The sequence below is a fragment of the Orcinus orca genome, chromosome 7 (genome assembly GCF_937001465.1).
Source record: "Orcinus orca chromosome 7, mOrcOrc1.1, whole genome shotgun sequence".
Lineage (NCBI taxonomy): Eukaryota > Metazoa > Chordata > Mammalia > Artiodactyla > Delphinidae > Orcinus > Orcinus orca.
In genome coordinates this window covers 101,714,242-101,736,500 of record NC_064565.1, presented here as the reverse complement: position 1 = coordinate 101,736,500, position 22,259 = coordinate 101,714,242, and the positions used below count along the sequence as shown (strand labels likewise).

The window sequence follows — 22,259 nt, the reverse complement described above, 5'->3', positions numbered from 1 at the left end:
GCATGGAACTTCTTTAAAGTCCTGTTAAGAAAGGAAGGCCAATACCCCAACCCTAATGAGAAGGAAGGGTCACTACCACAAGTTGAGAAGGGCAGCTCTTGTAGAACACAGTTATGTCAGAGTAGTTAGTAAACCTCAGGAAAAAATACAGCTTACAGCAGCTAGAGCTGAGGGAGAGCCATCTGCAAATTACTAAAAAGTGAAAACAGCTGAAGGCTTAACATAATTAAGTGACTAGCTCTCCTGAAGCCTTGACCTTCAGCAGCTTCTGAAAGAAGCCTCAGGTGAGCTCTCTAAAGCAGTGGTCCTCGAAGTGTGGTCCCAGACCCTGAGGGAACTCTAAGACTCTTTCAGGGGTTCCACTAGCTGAAACTATTTTCATAACAAAACTAAGATGTGATTTGCATTTTTTTACTGTGCCAGCCTTTCCACTGATGGTGCAAGAGCAATGGTGGGTCAAACTGCTGGTTCCTGAGTAGGAGTCGAGACAATGGCACCAAGCGAGATTCTTCACCACCACACATTCCTTCACTGCACAGTGAAAGAAGAAATGCTAGCTTTACTTAAGAATGTCCTTGATGATGCAATAAAAATGAAATCTCAATCCTCAAGTACATCTTTTTAATATTCTGTGTTACAAAATGAGAAGTCCATATAAAATAGAAGACGATGGTTGTCTCTAAATAAAGCACTTGTTTGAATTGCAAAATTTCTCTGTGGAACATCATGTTTACTTGAAAGAATGAAGGACACAAAAGTGATGGTTATTCAGACGTTGATACTTGGCAGGCATTCTCTAGAAAATGAAACAGAGTAAGCCTGTCGCTTCAGGGAAAACAGCTGACAGTGTTTGTTGCCAATGATAAAATCTGAGCTTCCAAGAGAAAATTATAATTTTGGCAAAATTGTATCTGCCACCCTGAGCTTGACAGCTTCCCAATACTTAACCATCTTTCTGATGAGTGTGGTGATAATATATTGTTTTTTGATACTGTAAAATAAAATGTGGCAACATTTGTAAGATCTACATAACTCAATGAACCAGTATTTTCTAAATATCTATCACACAATGTCAAAGAATCAGGCGTGGGTAAAAGGTCCGGTCAAAGTCAGAGACAGACCAATGGATTCTAATGAAACAAAGTATGAAAAGCTCACTGATAACATTTCAGATTCCATTGCAGCTAAACTGCATAAAACCACCCCTTGTTAACTTCTGTGTAGTACCAAAGAAGAATATCCACTATTGTCTGAAAAGGCCACAGAAATATTCCTCCCTTTTCCAACTAATTATCTATGTGATGCTGGATTTTCGTCATCATTCAATCACAACAACATATCGAACCAACTGAATGCAGAAACAAATATGAGAATCCAGCTGTCTTCTATTAAGCCAGACAACGAGATTCTCAAAAACAATGCCACTCTTCTCACTAATATTTCTGAAACAACCGCATTTTGCATTTTTAAAAATGCTACTTATGTTTACTTGTAAGGGGTTTATTATAATTTCTAAATGAATTAATAAATAAATACTTCAATTTCTAGTATGGAGTAGATATTTATCCCACATTAAAAAATACACTGAAGACCCCAAAGAGCTTTAAAAGTGCAGATAAGAGGGACTTTCCTGGTGGTCCAGTGGTAAAGAATCCTCCTTCCAATGCAGGGGACGTGGGTTCGATCCCTGGTCGGGGAACTAAGATCCCACATGCCATGGGGCAACTAAACCCGCACACTACAACTACTGAGCTCCCGCACCTCAACAAGAGAGCCCACATGCCGCAAACTACAGAGCCCACACACCCTGGAGCCCACGTGCCACAACTAGAGAAGAGAAAACCCACACGCCACGCACCACAATGAAAGATCCCGCATGCCTCAGTGAAGATCCCGCGGGCCGCAAGTAAGACCTGAAGCAGCCAAAAATAAATAAATTAATTTAAAAAAAAACTGCAAATAATGAGAACCTCTGGTCTAGAATAGCACTGCCTGTCCAGGACGTCCAAGAGGCTCCCAAGGCAAGGTCCTTTGTATTTCAGGGCCTAACAGAAATTAGCACTCTCAGTATTTGTTCCAAAAATACCAGGTCTGGCTTCCCAGTTCTGCCAGAAGAGAGGATGAGAAGTTCTGGGCATTAAAGAAAGGTTTTCTCTGCATTTCACCAACAGATCAAAGCATCTGATTGCATGCTAAAATACAGGAAGCCTATGACCAGACAATTCCAAGGTCATAGAAGGAATCTACCACGAAAGCTACACTCAACTCCACATCATGAGTACCAGATCCTGAAGTTAAAGGTTCATTTAAGTTTTGCAGGTGAGAGCTGGGTGAAGAATTAAAAACAGTAGAAAACAGGATTGGTTCAAGATGGTGGAGCAGAAGGACGTGCACTCACTCCCTCTTGCGAGAGCACCAGAATCACAACTAACTGCTGAACAATCATCGACAGAAACACCCTGGAACTCACCAAAAAAGATAACCCACATCCAAAGACAAAGGAGAAGCTGCAGTGAGACGGTAGGAGGGGCGCACTCACAATAAAATCAAATCCCATAACTGCTGGGTGGGTGACTCCCAAACTGGAGAACACTTATACCACAGAAGTCTACCCACTGGAGTGAAGGTTCTGAGCCCCACGTCAGTCTTCCCAACCTGGAGGTCCGGCAACGGGAGGCGGAATTCCCAGAGAATCAGACTTTGAAGGCTAGCGGGATTTGATTGCAGGACTTTGACAGGACTTGGGGAAACAGAGACTCCACTCTTGGAGGGCACACACAAAGTAGTGTGTGCATCAGGACCCAGGGGAAAGGAGCAGTGACCCCATAGGAGACTGAACCAGACCTACCTGCTAGTGCTGGAGGGTCTTCTGCAGAGGCCAGGGGTGGCTGTGGCTCACCATGGGGACAAGGACACTGGCAGCAGAAGTTCTGGGAAGGACTCCTTGGCGTGAGCCCTCCTGGAGTCCACCATTAGCCCCACCAAAGAGCCTGTAGGCTCCAGTGCTGGGTCGCCTCAGGCCAAACAACCAACAGGGAGGGAACTCAGCCCCACCCATCAGCACAGAAGCGGATTAAAGTTTTACTGAGCTCTGCCCACCAGAGCAACAGTCAGCTCTACCCACCACCAGTCCCTCCTCTTAGATAGCTTCATCCACCAGAGGGCAGACAGCAGAAGCAGGAAGAACAACAATCCTGCAGCCTGTGGAACAAAAACCACATTCACAGAAAGACAGACAAAATGAAAAGGCAGAGGACTATGTACCAGATGAAGGAACAAGATAAAACTCCAGAAAAACAACTAAATGAAGCTGAGATTGGCAACCTTCCAGAAAAAGAATTCAGAATAATGATAGTGAAGATGATCCAGGACCTCGGAAAAAGAATGGAGGCTAAGATAGAGAAGATGCAAGAAATGTTTAACAAAGACCTAGAAGAATTAAAGAACAAACACCTAGGAGGGACCTTCAAGATGGCGGAGGAGTGAGATGTGGAGATCACCTTCATCCCTACAAATACATGAAAAATGCACCTACATGAGGAACAACTCCTACAGAACACCTACTGAATGCTGGCAGAAGACCTCAGACTTCCCAAAAGGCAAGAAAATCCCCATGTACCTGGGTAGGGCAAAAGAAAAAACAGAGACAAAAGAATAGGGGTGGGACCTGCACCTCTGGGAGGGAGCTGTGAAGGAGGAAAGGTTTCCACACACTAGGAAGCCCCTTTGCGGGCGGAGACTACGGGTGGCGGAGGGGGAAGCTTCGGAGCCACGGAGGAGAGCGCAGCAACAGGGGTGCACAGGGCAAAGCGGAGAGATTCCCACACAGAGGACTGGTGCCGACCAGCACTCACCAGCCCGAGATGCTTGTCTGCTCACCCGCCGGGGCGGGTAAGGCCTGGGAGCTGAGGCTCGGGCTTCGGAGGTCAGACCCCAGGGAGAGGACTGGGGTTGGCTGCATGAACACAGCCTGCAGGGGGTTAGTGCGCCATGGCTAGCCGGGAGGGAGTCCGGGAAAAAGTCTGGACCTGCCTAAGAGGCAAGAGACCATTGTTTCAGGGTGCACAAGGAGAGGGGATTCCTTCCCTGTCTGCCCACAGAAGGCAGAGCACTGCCTAAACAAGCTCAAGAGAAGGGTACAAGCCACGACCATCAGCTCGGACACCAGAGATGGGCATGAAACGCTAATGCTGCTGCTGCAGCCACCCAGAATCCTGTGTGCAAGCACACGTCACTATCCACACACACCCCCAACCCCCCAGGAGACTGTGCAGCCCGCCACTGCCAGGGTCCTGTGATCCAGGGACAACTTCCCAGGAGAACACACGGCACGCCAGGCCCCTGCAATATCATGCTGGCCTCTGCCGCTGCAGGCTCACCCGGCATTCCAATTATAACTACCGTACCCCTCCCTCCCCCCAGCATGAGTGAGCCAGAGCCCCCTAATCAGTTGCTGCTTTAACTCTGTGCTGTCTGGGTGGGAGCAGAAGCCTGAGGGCGACCTACATACAGAGGTGGGGCCAAATCCAAAGCTGAACCCCAGGAGCTGTGCAAAGATGAGAAAGGGAAATTTCTCCCAGCAGCCTCAGGAGCAGTGGATTAAATCCTCACAATCAACTTGAGGTGCCCTGCATCTGTGGAATACCTGAATAGACAACGAATCAACCCAAAATTGAGGCAGTGGACTTTGGGAGCAACTGGAGACTTGCGGTTTGCCGTCTGCCACCAACTTGTTTCTGATTTTTATGTCTACCTTAGTATAGTTTTTAGCACTTGTATCACTAGTGGATTTGTTTATTGGTTTGGTTGCTCTCTCTTTTTTTTTAAATTACGTTTTTATTGTAATAATTCTTTTTTTTCTTTTTGCGGTACGCGGGCCTCTCGTTGTGGCCTCTCCTGTTGTGGAGCACAGGCTCCGGATACGCAGGCTCAGCGGCCATGGCTCACGGGCCCAGCCGCTCCGCGGCATGTGGGATCGTCCCAGACCGGGGCACGAACCCATGTCCCCTGCATCAGCAGGCAGACTCTCAACCACTGTGCCACCAGGGAAGCCCTATTGTAATAATTTTTAAAATATTTTTATTTTATTTTTATTTATATTTATTTTTCTTTCTTTCTTTTTTTTCCTCCCGAGCCGTGTGGCTGACAGGGTCTTGGTGCTCTGGCCTGATGTCAGGCCTGAGCCTCTGAGGTGGGAGAGCCGAGTTCAGGACATTGGACCACCAGAGACCTCCCAGCCGCACGTAATATCAATCAGCGAGAGCTCTCCCAGAGACCTCTGTCTCAACACTAAGACCCAGCTCCACCCAATGGCCAGCAAGCTCCAGTGCTGGATGCTCCAGGCCAAACAACTAGCAAGACAGGAACACAACCCCACCCATTAGCAGAGGCTGCCTAAAATCATACTAAGTTCACAGACACACCAAAACACAGCACTGGATGCAGCCCCACACACCAGAAAGACAAGATCCAGCCCCACCCACCAGAACACAGGCACCAGTCCCCTCCACCAGGAAGCCTACACAAGCAGCTAAACAACCTTACCCACTGGGGGCAGATACCAAAAACAATGGGAACTACAAACCTGCAGCCTGCAAAAAGGAGACCCCAAACACAGTGTATTCAGCAAAATGAGAAGACAGAGAAATATGCAGCTGATGAAGGAGCAAGGTAAAAACCCACCAGACCGGCCTTCGCTGATGGTGCAGTGGTTGAGAGTCCGCCTGCCGCTGCAGGGGACACAGGTTCGTGCCCCGGTCTGGGAAGATCCCACATGCCGCGGAGTGGCTAGGCCCATGAGCCATGGCCGCTGAGCCTGCGCGTCCGGAGCCTGTGCTCCGCAACGGGAGAGGCCACAACAGTGAGAGGCCAGTGTACCGCAAAAAGAAACAAAACAAAACAAACAAACAAAAAAAAAACCCACCAGACCAAACAAATGAAGAGGAAATAGGCAGTCTACCTGAAAAAGAATTCAGAGTAATGATAGTAAAAATGATCCAAAATCTTGAAAACAAAATGGAGAAAATACAAGAAACATTTAACAAGAGCCTAGCAGAACTACAGAGCAAACAAACTGATGAACAACACAATAAATGAAATTAAAAATTCTCTAGAAGCAATCAATAGCAGAATAACTGAGGCAAATTAGTGACAGAAGAACAGATAAGTGACCTGGAGATAAAAAGTGGAAATAACTACCACAGAGCAGAATAAAGAAAAAAGAATGAAAAGAATTGAGGACAGCCTCAGAGACCTCTGGGCCAACATTAAATGCACCAACATTCAAATTATGGGGGTACCAGAAGAAGAAGAGAAAAAAAAAGGCTCTGAGAAAATATCTGAAGAGATTATAGTTGAAAACTTCCCTAACATGGGAAAGGAAATATTCAATCAAGTCCAGGAAGTGCAGAGAGTCCCATACAGGATAAATCCAAGGAGAAACATGCCAAGACACATATTAATCAAACTATCAAAAATTAAAACAAAGAAAAGATATTAAAAGCAGCAAGGGAAAAGCAACAAATAACATACAAGGGAATACCCATAAGGTTAACAGCTGATCTTTCAGCAGAAACTGCAAGCTAGAAGGGAGTAGCAGGACATATTTAAAGTGATGAAGGGGAAAAAACTACAAACAAGATTACTCTACCCAGCAAGGATCTCATTAAGATTCCATGGAGAAATTAAAACCTTTACAGACAAACAAAAGTTAAGAGAATCCAGCACCACCAAACCACCTTTACAACAAATGCTAAAGGAACTTCTCCAGGCGGGAAACACAAGAGAAGGAAAAGACCTATGATAACAAACACAAAACAATTAAGAAAATGGTATTAGGAGCATACATATTGATAAATACCTTAAATGTAAATGGATTAAATGCTCCAACCAAAAGACACAGACTGGCTGAATGGATACAAAAACAAGACCCGTATATATGCTGTCTACAAGAGACCCACTTCAGGCCTAGGGACACATACAGACTGAAAGTCAGGGGATGGAAAAAGATACTCCATGCAAATGGAAATCAAAAGAAAGCTGGAGTAGCAATTCTCATATCAGACAAAATAGACTTTAAAATAAAGACTACTACAAGAGACAAAGAAGGACACTACATAATGATCAAAGGATCAATCAAAGAAGAAGACATAACTATTGTAAATATTTATGGAGCACCTCAAAACATAAGGCAAATGCTAACAGCCATAAAAGGGGAAATTGACAGTAACACAAGTGGGGACTTTAACACACCACTTTCACCAATGGACAGATCATCCAAAATGAAAATAAATAAGGAAACACAAGCTTTAAATGACACAATAAACAAAATGGACTTAATTGATATTTATATGACATTGCATCCAAAACCAACAGAATACACTTTCTTCTCAAGTGCTCATGGAACATTCTCCAAGACAGATCATATCTTGGGTCACAAATCAAGCCTTGGTAAATTTAAGAAAACTGAAATCGTATCAAGTATCTTTTCCAACCACAACACTATGAGACTAGATAACAATTACAGGGAAATATCTGTAAAAAATACAAACACGTGGAAGTTAAGCAATACACTACTAAATAACCAAGAGATCACTGAAAATATCAAAGAGGAAATCAAAAAAAACCTAGGAACAAATGACAATGAAAACATGATGACCCAAAACCTATGGGATGCAGCAAAAGCAATTCTAAAAGGGAATTTTATAGCAATACAATCCTACCTAAAGAAACAAGAAACATCTCAAATAAACAACCTAACCGTACACCTAAAGCAATTAGAGAAAGAAAAAAAAAAACCTCAAAGTTAGCAGAAGGAAAGAAATCATAAAGATCAGATCAGAAATAAATGAAAAAGAAATGAAGGAAACAATAGCCAAAATCAATAAAACTAAAAGCTGGTTCTTTGAGAAGATAAACAAAATTGATAAACCATTAGCCGGAGTCATTGAGGAAAAAAAGGGAGAAGACTCAAATCAACAGAATTAGAAATGAAAAAGGAGAAGTAACAACTGAGTGCAGAAACACAAAGAATCATGAGAGATTACTATAAGCAACTCTATGCAAATAAAATGGACAACGTGGAAGAAACGGACAAATTCTTAGAAAAGCACAATCTTCCAAGACTGAACCAGGAAGAAATAGAAAATATAAACAGACCAATCACAAGCACTGAAATTGAAACTGTGATTAAAAATTTTCCAACAGGGCCTTCCCTGGTGGCGCAGTGGTTGGGAGTCCACCTGCTGATGCAGGGGACACGGGTTCGTGCCCCGGTCCGGGAAGATCCCGCATGCCGTGGAGCGGCTGAGCCCGTGAGCCATGACCACTGAGCCTGTGCATCCAGAGCCTGTGCTCCACAACGGGAGAGGCCACAACAGTGAGAGGCCCGCGTACCACCAAAAAAAAAAAAAAATTTCCAACCAACAAAAGCCCAGGACCAGATGGCTTCACAGGCTAATGCTATCAAACACTTAGAGAAGAGCTAACACCTGTCCTCAAACTCTTCCAAAATATAGCAGAGGGAGGAAAACTCCCAAACTCATTCTACGAGGCCACCATCACCCTGATACCAAAACCAGACAAAGATGTCACAAAAAGAGAAAACTACAGACCAATATCACTGATGAACATAGATACAAAAATCCTCAACAAAATACTAGCAAACAGAATCCAACAACACATTAAAAGGATCATACACCATGATCAAATGGGATTTATCCCAGGGATGCAAGGATTCTTCAATATACGCAAATCAATCAATGGGATACAGCATATAAACAAATTGAAGAAGAAAAACCATATGATCATCTCAATAGATGCAGAAAAAGCTTTTGACAAAATTCAACACCCATTTATGATAAAAACACTCCAGAAAGTGGGCACAGAGGGAACCTACCTCAACATAATAAAGGCCATATATGACAAACCCACAGCAAACATCATTCTCAATGGTGAAAAACTGAAAGCATTTCCTCTAAGATCAGGAATAAGACAAGGATGTCCACTCTCACCACTATTATTCAACATAGTTTTGCAAGTCCTAGCCTTGGCAATCAGAGAGGAAAAAGAAATAAAAGAAATACAAATTGGAAAAGAAGTAAAACTGCCACTGTTTGCAGATGACATACTATACATAGATAATCCTAAAGATGCCACTAGAAAACTACTAGAGCTAATCAATGAATTTGGTAAAGTTGCAGGATACAAAATTAACGCACAGAAATCTCTTGCATTCCTATATACTAACAACAAAAGATCAGAAAGAGAAATTAAAGAAACAATCCCATTCACCATTGCAACAAAAAGAATAAAAACCTAGGAATAAACCTACCTAAGGACATAAAAGACCTGTACGCAGAAAACTATAAGACACTGATGAAAGAAATCAAAGATGACACAAACAGATGGAGAGAATACTATGTTCTTGGATTAGAAGAGTCAATATTGTGAAAATGACTGTACTTCCCAAAGCAATCTACAGATTCAATGCAATCCCTATCAAATTACCAACAGCATTTTTTGCAGAACTATAACAAAAAATCTTAAATTTGTATGGAGACACAAATGACCCCAAATAGCCAAAGCAATCTTGAGGGAAAAAAACGAAGCTAGGGGGTTTCCCTGGTAGCGCAGTGGTTGAGAATCTGCCTGCTAGTGCACGGGACACAGGTTCGAGCCCTGGGCTGGGAGGATCCCACATGCCGCGGAGCAACTAGGCCTGTGAGCCACAACTACTGAGCCTGCGCGTCTGGAGCCTGTACTCCGCAACAAGAGAGGCTGCGATAGTGAGGGGCCCACGCACCGCGATGAAGAGTGGCCCCCACTTGCCACAACTAAAGAAAGCCCTCACACAGAAACGAAGACCCAACACAGCCAAAAATTAATTAATTAATTAATTTTAAAAAAATGGAGCTAGAGGAATCAAACTCCTTGACTTCAGACTATACTGCAAAGCTACAGTAATCAAGACAATATGGTACTGGCACAAAAAAAAGAAATATAGGTCAACAGAACAGGATAGAAAGCCCAGAGGTAAACCCACGCGCCTATGGTCAACTAATCTATGACAAAGGAGGCAAGGATATACAATGGAGAAAAAACAGTCTCTTCAATAAATGGTGCTGGGAAAACTGGACAACTACATGTAAAAGAAAGAAATTAGAACACTCCGTAACACCACACACAAAAATAAACTCAAAATGGATTAAAGAACTAAATGTAAGACTAGACACTATAAAACTCTTAGAGGAAAACATCAGAAGAACACTCTTTGACATAAATCACAGCAAGATCTTTTTTGATCCACCTCCTAGAGTAATGGAAATAAAAACAAAAATAAACAAATGGGAACTAATGAAACTCAAAAGATTTTGCACAGCAAAGGAAACTGTAAACAAGATGAAAAGACAACCCTCAGAATGGGAGAAAATATTTGCAAATGAAGCAACTGACAAAGGATTAATCTCCAAAATTTACAAGCAGCTCATGCAGCTCAATCTCAAGAAAACAAACAACCCAATCCAAAAATGGGCAGAAGATCTAAATAGACATTTCTCCAAAGAAGACATACAGATGGCCAACAAACACATGAAAAGATGCTCAACATCACTAATTATTAGAGAAATGCAAATCAAAACTACAGTGAGGTATCACCTCACACCAGTTAGAATAGGCACCATCAGAAAATCTACAAACAATAAATGCTGGAGAGGGTGTGGAGAAAAGGGAACCCTCTTGCACTGTTGGTGGGAATGTAAATTGATACAGCCACTATGGAGAACAGTATGGACGTTCCTTAAAAAACTAAAAATAGAATTACCATACGACCCAGCAATCCCACCACTGGGCATATACCCAGAGAAAACAATAATTCAAAAAGACACATGCACCCCAATGTTCACTGCAGCATTATTTACAATATCCAGGTCATGGAAGCAACCTAAATGCCCATCGACAGATGAATGGATAAAGAAGATGTGGTACATATATGCGATGGAATATTACTCAGCCATGAAAAGGAATGAAATTGGGTCATTTGTAGAAACGTGGATGGACCTAGAGGCTGTCATACAGAGTGAAGTAAGTCAGAAAGAGAAAAACAAATATCGTATATTAACGCATATATGTGCAATCTGGAAAAATGGTACAGATGAACCAGTCTGCAAGGGAGAAACAGAAACACAGATGTAGAGAACAAAAGTGGACACCAAGGGGGGAAAAGCAGGGTATGGGAGTGGGGCGGTGGTGGTGGGATGAACTGGGAGATTGGGATTGACATATATATACTAATATGTACAAAACGGATAACTACTGAGAACCTGCAGTATAAAAAATAAATAAATAGAATAAAATTTTAAAATAAATAAAAATAGTAGAAAACAGAGAAAAAAATAGTTTTTCAGCAAGGGATTTTTCATTTACATATTCATTTTTGGATTTGGTTATAAATATTCTGTCTCCCTTCTTCCGTCCCTTTTCCCCTACCTACTCTCTCAAAGTTGGTGCTCCTCTGTGCTCAGTCTTCTCACTTGGCCTGGCACATAGTAAGCACTCAATAAATGGCAGTTGCAACTATTAACACAAACTCTCCCAAAGCAAAGCAACCTCTTTTATCCCATGGCCTCAACCATCTCCTACATTCTCAACTTTCTTTCATCACTCAGACATGTCAGAACAACCTCCCAGGGCTTTCTTCCTTGATGTGCTGCAGGAACCTCAATTCAGCATGCCCAAACTCCTTTATCTTTCTCCTCAAAGCCCTCCTCCTAATAGTTCCTCCTGCATCACCACCCACTTAATCACTGAAGTCAGAAAACAAGGATCATTCCAGACTGCTCTTTGTCCCACTCCCTACATCTACTTTGCCACCAGGTTTTGTCCACTCTACCACTGTTAATCTCTCTCTAAACCCTCTCTCTCACTGCAACCACTATAAAGCCCTCATCCTCTCTAGTCTGGTCTCTAGTTTTCTCATTGGCCCCCTGCCTTCAGTCTAAAATCTTACTTATTCAAACTGCACACTGACACTACAGTAGTAATCTCAAGCACAAATCTGATGTTACCTTCCTGCTAATTACCTTTCCGTGGTCTTCCTGCAATATACTCTTCCGATGATTTTACTCATGTATTCCCCTAGGAATTTTTAAAACCATGTATTCCGTGGGGAGTTCCTGGTGGCCTAGTGGTTAGGATTCCAGACTTTCACTGCCATGGCCCAGGTTCAATCCCTGGTTGGGGAACTGAGATCCTGCAAGCCATGCGGTAGAGCCAAAAAAAAAAAAAAAATTAAACCCATGTATTCCTTGCACATCTTAAAGTTGAACTCTAAAATTTTTCATCACAAGTTTAAACAAGTTTATCCTTTTGTTAAGAGGAGGTAGAAAATACTAAATATTTTATAGAAAGAACTAAGGTAAGGATTAACTGTAACTGAAATAAACATTTCATGACGATTTAATAAAATGAGTTTTAACTATCTGATTAACACATCTAAACTAAAAGAAATCTCTCTTAAAAAAATTTATGCAACTTCTATCCAATACAGGTTGAAAAATCTGTGGTCCCAAAAAACATTTTAGACACATTTAACTGTTGTGTTCTTTTTTTTTTTTTTAATATTTATTTATTCATTTCACTGCACCGGGTCTTGGATGCAGCATGCAGGATCTTCATCGCTGCATGCAGGATCTTTTAGTTGCAGCATGCAGGATCTAGTTCCCTGACCAGGGATCGAACTTGGGCCCCCTGCATTGGGAGGGTGGAGTCTTAACCACTGGACCACCAGGGAAGTCTCCAACTGTTGTGTTCTTCTGAATTCAGAATATCCCAACAAGGAACAAGCTTCACTCTAACAGCAGTGTGTATTACACAGGGGAAGACAGGAAGACTTCTAGGGTTTGTTTGTTTGTTTGTTTTTTCTAGGTGATCTCATCTCTATGACCCTATTAGGAAATTTATTCATGAATTCAATAGTTATGTCCCGAACAGAAGGGTAGAATAGTACAATGATTAGAGTATAGATGCTGCAGTCTCAGGCTTTCCGGGTTTGGATCCACTTAGTGGCCCTCAGACTTTGGGCAAGTCAATTTTTTCCCATATGGCTCAGTTTTCTTACCAAATCTGGCTTCACTCGGTGAGTCAGGGGGAAGGGAGAGCCACACAGAGTACAAGGTGGTGAGTACCGTAGACAGCCAGGACTGCTGGACCTCCCGGCTTCTGGGAATGCGGTGAATATAGTATTCGGAAAACGTAGCACTGGAGTTTCTATCAGCTCGATTTACTTCAAAAGAATTTATTTTACGGGCACTCATTTCATCAGTGTCAGCAATGATATAACGTCTAGGAGAGTAGGCATCGTACAAGTTCTCGAGCAGCCTCAGGATCTCAGTGGTATGCCCACCGGACCCAGCCACCACCAAGAGGCTGAGAGACCGCCGGAGCACAGCGGCGCGGGGACGCAGCACTACCCATAGCCGCACTGCCAGCAGCACGGCCACGGCTCCTGCCGCCGCCGCGAGGATAAGGGTGCCACCCATTCAAAGAGAAGAGGCATGCGTGCTATCCCCCGGCGCCGGCCGCTGAAGCCCTTCTAGGTTTTTGAGGTAACTTAATCAAACACCAAAGAAGGCCCCCCTGAAATTAATATTTCCAAAATATTCCGTTTGCCAACCTGAGGTTTTTATACTCAGAAAAATATGCTATAGTAAAATTTGAGAGCGTGAGAGATATGACACTCTCCACCCCTTTTTTGTAAGGTCAGTTTTAGAAGCGTTCATTTGGAAGCTGAGGATCTGGGAACTGATTCTTCTAAAACTATATGTGCATATCTATCCCTTGGAAGTCTCAGGCCCCTGAATATCCTGCTTGAAAACCACTGCTCTGGAGGATGTAGTTCTAACTCCTCAGCAAAACATCCAAAGCCCTTTGTGATCTAACCCCTATTAATTTCCCTATTCCTATTTGTCCCGGGCTGGTTCCCTCCAAACACAGCTCAGGTCTATCCGACTGTTTCCAGTTCTCTTTTCAGGCCTTTACTAAAGCTACTTTAGTATCTTTACTAAAGCTACTTTGTATCTGGAATGTCCTCTCACCTCTTTATTCCCAGAAAACACTTGATACATTTTTCAATGCTCCATTCAGCCCAATTAATAAGCAGCTGGTAACTTTACGGGCACCAAGTGAGTGGTTTTTATGCAAACAATGCCTCAGTATTTATTGCAAGAAATTAAGGATGGGATAGAACACTGTCCCAAAGGGTCTCCCGGCTACTCGTTGACTGGCTAAATCAACAGGTAATGACGTTAAGGAAGATGGGATCTGGAGTAACTGAGAGAGCAGGGATAACTCCCTAAGGAAGGAAGGATTAAAACATTTCCTAGATCCAGATTGGGAATGTGAAGACCAGGGAATGGGGATAATATAGTTTTCCAAGTAAATTTGGGTTAAATAGCCTTCTAATGTTCTATCAGAACGCACACCACACATACGGCAAATGCTGTTTACCTGATTAAAATCTCCCCTAGACTATAAGCTCTGTGAAAACACGCCTGCCTTGCTCACCACTGTATCCGCCCCCCCGCCGGGGCTTCCACAGTGCCCTGGTTCACTAAATATTTGTCGATGTTTATTAAAAATTGTTGAATGATTAAATGAAGTAATGGATGTATGGATACATGAAGAATTTAATTCCACAGCATCTCGGATGCTGTTTGAATCTCTAGTTTAAGAAAGTATTTCTCTACAGATAGTGAAGATGGGGAAGTTAAAAAGTGGGTATCCATGTAAAATTCAGCCGTGAGGCCTGAGAGGAGCTTGGGCTTACACCCAAGCAGGGAGAATTTAAACTGCAGCGGAGCGGGAAAGACGAGGCACGGAGGCCCAGGGTGAGAGGATGCTGCAGGGTTCGGGGCACCCAAAGGCGGGGCGACTAAGTTCACTGGGCGTGGCGGGGAAGGGGGCGGAGGGGGGAGGGGGGAGAAGGGTTCCGAAGAGGCGCGAAGTCCTGGCAGGGTGGGAGGACGCGGCCCCCTCTCCTCCCAGGGGATGGAGAGGTGGCGGGCAGGAAGCAGGGCTGGGACAGGAGCGGCCAGAGGGCTGGGGGCCGCGTGAAAGGACTCGGGCAGAGGGAGGGGCGGGAGAGTCGGGGCGGCGGAGGGTCATTTTCCTGGCTCCACGGCCACACTCACCCAGCGGACTCAGCTTCGCCCCGGCTGGGCGCCGGCTCCGGGCTGCTTCCTCCCTTGGCCTTCCGGGCGAGCGGGCGGCCTCAGGCGCCCCTAGCAACCACGCACGGCCACACGGCCCGCGCTATCAGCCGCCGGCGCCGCTGCCACCAGCCACGCACTGCGCGCGCCCCCAGCGGACGGACGGAGGGCCTGAAGGGGCGATCCCAGCGGGAGGGAGGCAGGCGCGCGGAATCTCGGGGATTGTGGAGTTTGGGAGGGCAGGCGGTCACAGGGCTCGCGCACACGCAATCGCTTCAACGGGGGTGGGACTCGTCGAGTGGAATTTTGGGAGATGTAGTCTCAAGGTTAAATCTGTTAAAGGCTAAGCTCTGGCGCTGCAGGACCCCGCTATACCTTGATTCTACCTAACCCCTATGGACTCTTTCTTCGGCCGTGCCTTAATTCGCTCCTCTAAAATCAAAGAGCTCAGGCTTTATTAAAGGATTTTCTTGTAGTTCCTTCCAGTAAGCCTTTGAGTTTGACCCCAGGAAAGGATAGATCGCCAGATCCGCCATGCTTCCCTCTACCCACCTTCCCCTAACCCCACCCACCCAACAGGCTCCAATTACAACCACCTGCTTCCTGGGCTCCAAGTGTGAACTTTAGGAAACACTGACTCAGTTAATTATCTCGCCAGGCAAGACAGATTGTACCCCCTCAGTCTCAGATGTCCCTAGACCTAATGGATTTGGAGATCTCAAGAGAGATGGAGGGTGAAAAGAACTTTTCTAAATAGTCTGCTACAGAAATAAAGGGGACAATAAAAGATGAAACTAACCTAAGGAAAATAATCGGGACCAGAACAAAGATGCTTAATAAATATTTGATTTAGGCAACAGTCATTGATAAATGGTAAAATCATTAGAGGGTTGATGGGGGGTTTTTACACTGAAAGGACATTTGCTATCACTTGTATATTTTAATCACTCTTAGATCATGAAATGTGGGGCAGCTATAAATTATGTCTCATGATATGATGCAATTTGAACTACACAGTAATACTTAGGAAGTAGTGTATTTTTGTCTAAAAATCAGTTGAATCTGAATCTTAATCAAACTCTTGGCTCCAACTTCCAGTTTTCAGGAAATAAAGAGAAACGTCGTCACAAAAAAGCCATTTGACCAATCCAGAATGTAGGCCAATGTATCGGGGAATGACCTAATTTCTCCGACAATTTCAGAGTATAAAAAAAGAGTGAGGTGTCCTATATCATAAGAGACTTAAGAGACATAATTACATCAATGAGTGGACCTTGTTTAGATCCTGATGCAAATAAGCCAACTGCAAAAAAGATACTTTTGGGCTTCCCTGGTGGCGCAGTGGTTGAGAGTCCGCCTGCCAATGCAGGGGACGCGGGTTTGTGCTCCCCGGTCCGGGAAGATCCCACATGCCGCGGAGCGGCTGGGCCCGTGAGCCATGGCCGCTGAGCCTGCGCGTCCGGAGCCTGTGCTCCACAACGGGAAAGGCCACAATACTGAGAGGCCCGCCTACTGCAAAAAACAAAACAAAACAAAAAAGATACTTTTGAGACAATAGAGAAATCTGAACATGGATGGGGGAATATTAAGAACATAGATAACGTTAAGAAATCATTATTAATATTTTTATTGTAGTTTACTGAATGGTGACCCCCCTCCAATATATCCTTGCGTTAATTCCAGGAACCTGTAAATATTACTTTATATGACAAAATATGTGATTGAGGATTTTGAGAGGATGATCTTGAAAGGATTAAGGAATTTTCCTGGATTATCTGGGTGGGCCCTAAACCCAATAACAAGTATCCCTAGTGAGGCAGAGGGAGCTGGGACAGACACAGAGAATACACAGAAAAAAGGAAGAGGCAGTGTGACCAAGGAGGTACAGATCAGAGTGAAGAGGAATGCCTGGGGCTACCAGAAGGTAGAAGAGGCAAGAATGGATTCTTCCTTAGAACATTCTGAGGGAATGGGGTTCTTCAGACAGCCTGATTGCAGAATTCTGGCTTCCAGAACTGTGAGAAAATTTCTGTTGTTTTAAGTCACTAAATTTGTGGTAATTTTTTCTGGCAGCCACAGGACATTTTGACATTTTGACATCTTTTAAGAAGATATCCTTATTTTTTTACAGACACTATGAGGTATTAAACAACATGGTGCTAGGGGGTTGGTTTTGCTTTAAAATACTACAGCAAACACCCTAGTAGCAACGAGCACAGGTAGCATCCAGGTATTAGTTTCTAATACCACTACATTACAAGGAACCAGGGCTCCCTAGAGAAAAGGCTGATTCTCAGACCGGAACAGGAAATATACAAAATGAGCCCGAAGCATCTGGTAGTGCCAGAAAGAAAGTGTTCCTAAAACAAACAAACAAACAAAAAACAGATCGGTGGGTGTATGTCACAGGAGCTAACTGAAAGAACTCCCAATGACCAAAGCTCAAACAATTTGAGCAATAAAATCAAATAAATAGTGGTTTATGACCCAAAGTATAAAATACCCATGAGTCCCTGATATAAATGGTTCAATATATTCACAAATGTGATAAAAAGACAAATCTCCTATGCAGAAAAATTCCCCCCAAATTATGTAGATACTCAGCCCTAAAGGAGGGGGAGTATAACCCCCATTCCTTAAGTTTGGGCTGTGCAGAGTGACTTCTTTCCAAAGAGTACAGTATGGAAAAGGAGGCGGAGTAGGGCAAAAGTAGTAACAGTAGAAAAATCTGACAAACATCACTTCTGCCAGGTGATCAAGGTCAACACCAAGTCCTAAGTCATGTAGATAGTATATGCCCTTGATATATGATGAAAATGGCATTTTACTTTTGTGATCTTCCTCCCCAAAACCCATAATTCCAGTCTAGGCATGAGAAACACCAGGCAAATTCCAGTAGAGGAGCATCCTACAAAATACCTGACCAGTACCTCTCAAAATTGTCAAGGTCACAATGTTCATTGCAGCACTATTTACAATAGCCAGGACATGGAAGCAACCTAAGTGTCCATTGACAGATGAATGGATAAAGAAGATGTGGCACATATATACAATGGAATATTACTCAGCCATAAAAGAAACGAAATTGAGTTATCTGTAGTGAGGTGGATGGACCTAGAGTCTGTCATACAGAGTGAAGTCAGAAAGAGAAAAACAAATACCGTATGCTAACACATATATATGGAATCTAAAAAAAAAAAAGGTTCTGATGAACCTAGGGGCAGGACAGGAATAAAGACGCAGACGTAGAGAATGGACTTGAGGACACGGGGAGGAGGAAGGGTAAGCTGGGACAAAGTGAGAGAGTGGCATGGACATATATACACTACCAAACGTAAAATAGATAGCTAGTGGGAAGCAGCCGCATAGCACAGGGAGATCAGCTCGGCACTTTGTGACTACCTAGAGTGGTGGGATAGGGAGGGTGGGAGGGAGATGCAAGAGGGAGGGGATATATGTATGCATATAGCTGATTCACTTTGTTATACAGCAGAAACTAACACAACACTGTAAAGCAATTATACTCCAATAAAGATGTTAAAAAAAAATTGTCAAGGTCATCAAAAACAAGAAACTTCTAAGAAACTGTTAGAGCCAGAGGAGCCCAAGGACAGCTAAATGATGTGTAATGAGATCTTGGAACAGAAAAAGGAAATTAGGTAAGAATTAAGGCAATCTGAATAAAATACAGGTTTTAGGGCTTCCCTGGTGGCGCAGTGGTTGAGAGTCCACCTGCCGATGCAGGGGACACGGGTTCGTGCCCCGGTCCGGGAAGATCCCACATGCCGCGGAGCGGCTGGGCGTGTGAGCCACGGCCACTGAGCCTGTGCGTCTGCAGCCTGTGCTCCGCAACAGGAGAGGCCACAACAGTGAGAGGCCCGCGTACCGGAAAAAAAAAAAAAAATTAATTATTGCTTGATGCAATAGCCTAAAAAGTTTGGATGTAAATTTAATTTCTCTACATTAAATTGTTTACATACCAGATAAGCAAAATATTTCAAGCTAGTGTTTAACAAATTATTTGGAAAAAGCAAATAATTCCTTTACAAGGTAATTCCCCCTAGTTTACCTTCTAGGATAAAAAAATCCAGATTTAAATACACAATACTGTATACATATTTGTGTTAATCAGACAGGTCTTAGTGAAGTACTGTGGTTTTGTGAAAAACAAAAACAAAATTTCTGATTTGTCAGAGATACATTCCGATGTACTCATGGATAACATATGTTGCCCAGGATTTGTTTCAAAATACTTAAGTAAAAAAAGAATAGGGCTTCCGTGGTGGCGCAGTGGTTGAGAGTCCGCCTGCCGATGCAGGGGACACGGGCTCGTGCCCCGGTTCCGGGAGGATCCCACATGCCGCAGAGCGGCTGGGCCCGTGAGCCATGGTCGCTGAGCCTGCGCGTCCGGAGCCTGTGCTCCGCAACGGGAGAGGCCACAACAGTGAGAGGCCCGCGTACCGCAAAAAAAAAAAAAAAGAATATATATGGTAGCTGTCGAAGTGGTGATGGGGTTCACTGAACTAATCTCTCTACTTTTGTGTATGTTTGAAAATTTCCAGCTAATAGACTTAACGTTCAAAACTGAACTAGAGTTTTCCCACCCACTACCACTCCACTAACAGCCTTCCCCATTTCAGTTAATGGCAACTCCATCCTTCCAATTGCTCGGGCCAAAAACCATGGAGTCATCCTTGACTGCTTTCCTTTGTTACACTCTCACATGCAATCAGTCAAGAAAACTTATTTGTTCCATCTTCAAAATACATTCAAAATATGACTACTTTTCACCACTCCATTGGTACCACTCCAGTCCAGGACACCATTATCTCTCATGTGGATTATTACAATAGCCTCCTAATTGCCCACACTACTTCCCATCCTCCCCCATTCCTCACTGTCCATCACAATACAAGAATGAAGAGCAATCTTTTAGAACATAAGGTAGATCTCAGAACTCCTCTGATCCAACTCTCCAATAGATCCCTACTCTATGTAAAATGTAAGGTCTTTAAGGCCTACATCTGGTCCCTATTACCTTCCTGTCCTCGTTTCCTACTGTTCTCCCCCTTCTTCACTTTTTCCATCCAAACTGGCCTCCTCATAGCTCCTCAAGCACTCCAGGCGTACTTCCATATGGCCATACTCCAATGGCCTTTGAAGACCATTCTCCCTGCATAGTCTTTTCCCTCAGAGAGCTGCAGTGCTTTGTTCAAATGTCACCTTCTAAGTGAGGTCTACCCTGGCTATCCAACTCAGCACTCCTCATCCCCCCCCCCTTCCTGCTTTGTATTTCTCTGGAGCTTTTATCACATTCCTACATACTAAAAAATTTATTTTTTTAAGTTTTCTTTAAGTAATTTAATATTTTATTTATTTATTTTTGGTTGGGTTGGGTCTTCGTTGCTGCGCGCAGGCTTTCTCTAGTTGCGGCGAGCAGGGGCTACTCTTCATTGCGGTGCACGGGCTTCTCAGTGCGGTGGCTTCTCTTGTTGTGGAGCACGGAATCTAGGCATGCGGGCTTCAGCAGTTGTGGCGCACGGGCTTAGTTGCTCCAAGGCATGTGGAATCTTCCCTGACCAGGGCTCGAATCCATGTCCCCTGCATTGGCAGGTGGATTCTTAACCGCTGCGCCACCAGGGGAGTCTGCAATTCACTCATTTTAATAAGCCCACTGTCTCCCCAACCAGAATGGAAACTCTATGACAAACAGGCATTGCTTTACCTCCAGTGCCTAGAATAGTATCTGGCGTATAGAAAGGACTCAATAAATATACATTATAGAAAACAGACTGGTGGTTGTCAAGGGGGAGGGGCCTGGGAGAGGGCTGGATTGGGAATTTGGGATTAGCAGATGCAAACTGATATATATAGAATGGATAAACAACAAGGTCCTACTGTATAGCACAGGAAACTATATTCAATATCCTGTGACAAACCATGATAGAAAAGAATATGAAAAAGAATGTATATATGTATGTATAACTGAGTCACTGCTGTACAGCAGTAATTAACACATTGTAATTCAACTATACTTCAATAAACAACTTTAAAAAACAAATAAATAAATATATATTGAACTGAACTAAAATAATCTGGATAGGAAGAAATTATGGTGGTCTCTAGAAAAAAATGTTATTTTTGCCAAAATATAAACACAGACAGTGGGCAATGAAGATGAGGTCTAAATGAATTCTTTATAAAAATAAAGGCACCTGAGCTTCCCTGGTGGCGCAGTGGTTGAGAGTCCGCCTGCCGATGCAGGGGACATGGGTTCGTGCCCTGGTCCGGGAAGATCCCACATGCCGCGGAGAGGCTGGGCCCGTGAGCCATGGCCGCTGAGCCTGCGCATCCGGAGCCTGTGCTCCGCAACGGGAGAGGCCACAACAGTGAGAGGCCCGCATACCGCAAAATAAATAAATAAATAAATAAAGGCACCTTACTCATCTTTCATTTCTAAAACAAGTGGAATTTAAGGAAGGACAAAAAGTAGTCTCCCTATGTTACAGATGGAGAAATTAGGGCTCTGGGAAGCTGGCTGCAAGCTATCCAGTGAGTGAAGGTTTAAGCTTTCCAGTATGGATTATGATTCTAACCAACGGGCCTGCCAAACATCCCTTTCTGGTAAACTGCACAATCTCCATAAACAGCCATCCTTCTAAAGCAGCTGGGCTTCCCTATACATTGAAACTCCACCAAATACTAAAACTAGTCACTGAGCCTGAGATCAGAAAGCAATCCAATTTACCCCTCTGTTTAATCCTATCCTTTCCTATTTCAGCTCCACTGGCCCTGGCTTGGAAGTAGGTGATCACATGCAGCTCATCTGGGATGGAGGAAGCTGGAAGGCAGGAAAAGATATAAATAAGCTTCCAAACCAGGATCTTCTGTGAACAGAAAACCAGTGCTTCCAGCATCACACATCAGCTAAAAGAGCTGAATCTCTCAACTCTTTACCCTGGCAGCTCCAAGTAGGGTTAAAAAAAAAAAAAAAAAGAAAAAAGGAAGGAGAGAGGGAGGGAGGGAAGGAAGGAAGGGAGGGAAGGGAAGGGAAGG

The 22,259-nt window shown here is 43.7% G+C and overlaps 1 protein-coding gene and 1 pseudogene across 2 annotated transcripts in view; both read right to left on the bottom strand.

The window, feature by feature from the left end:
- The window catches only part of TTLL4 (tubulin tyrosine ligase like 4), a 38,031-nt gene extending 22,565 nt beyond the window's left edge, over nucleotides 1-15,466 (bottom strand). Inside the window, exon 1 of one of the 2 annotated variants that reach the window (XM_049712599.1) lies at nucleotides 15,186-15,466. The gene's annotated coding sequence lies outside the window, so the exon portion shown is untranslated. The remainder of the gene's footprint in view (nucleotides 1-15,185) is intronic. The other variant, XM_004262713.4, reaches the window with a different exon arrangement.
- Nucleotides 12,825-15,163, bottom strand: LOC117201103 (UDP-N-acetylglucosamine transferase subunit ALG14 homolog; annotated as a pseudogene).
- Nucleotides 15,467-22,259: the final 6,793 nt, after the last annotated feature.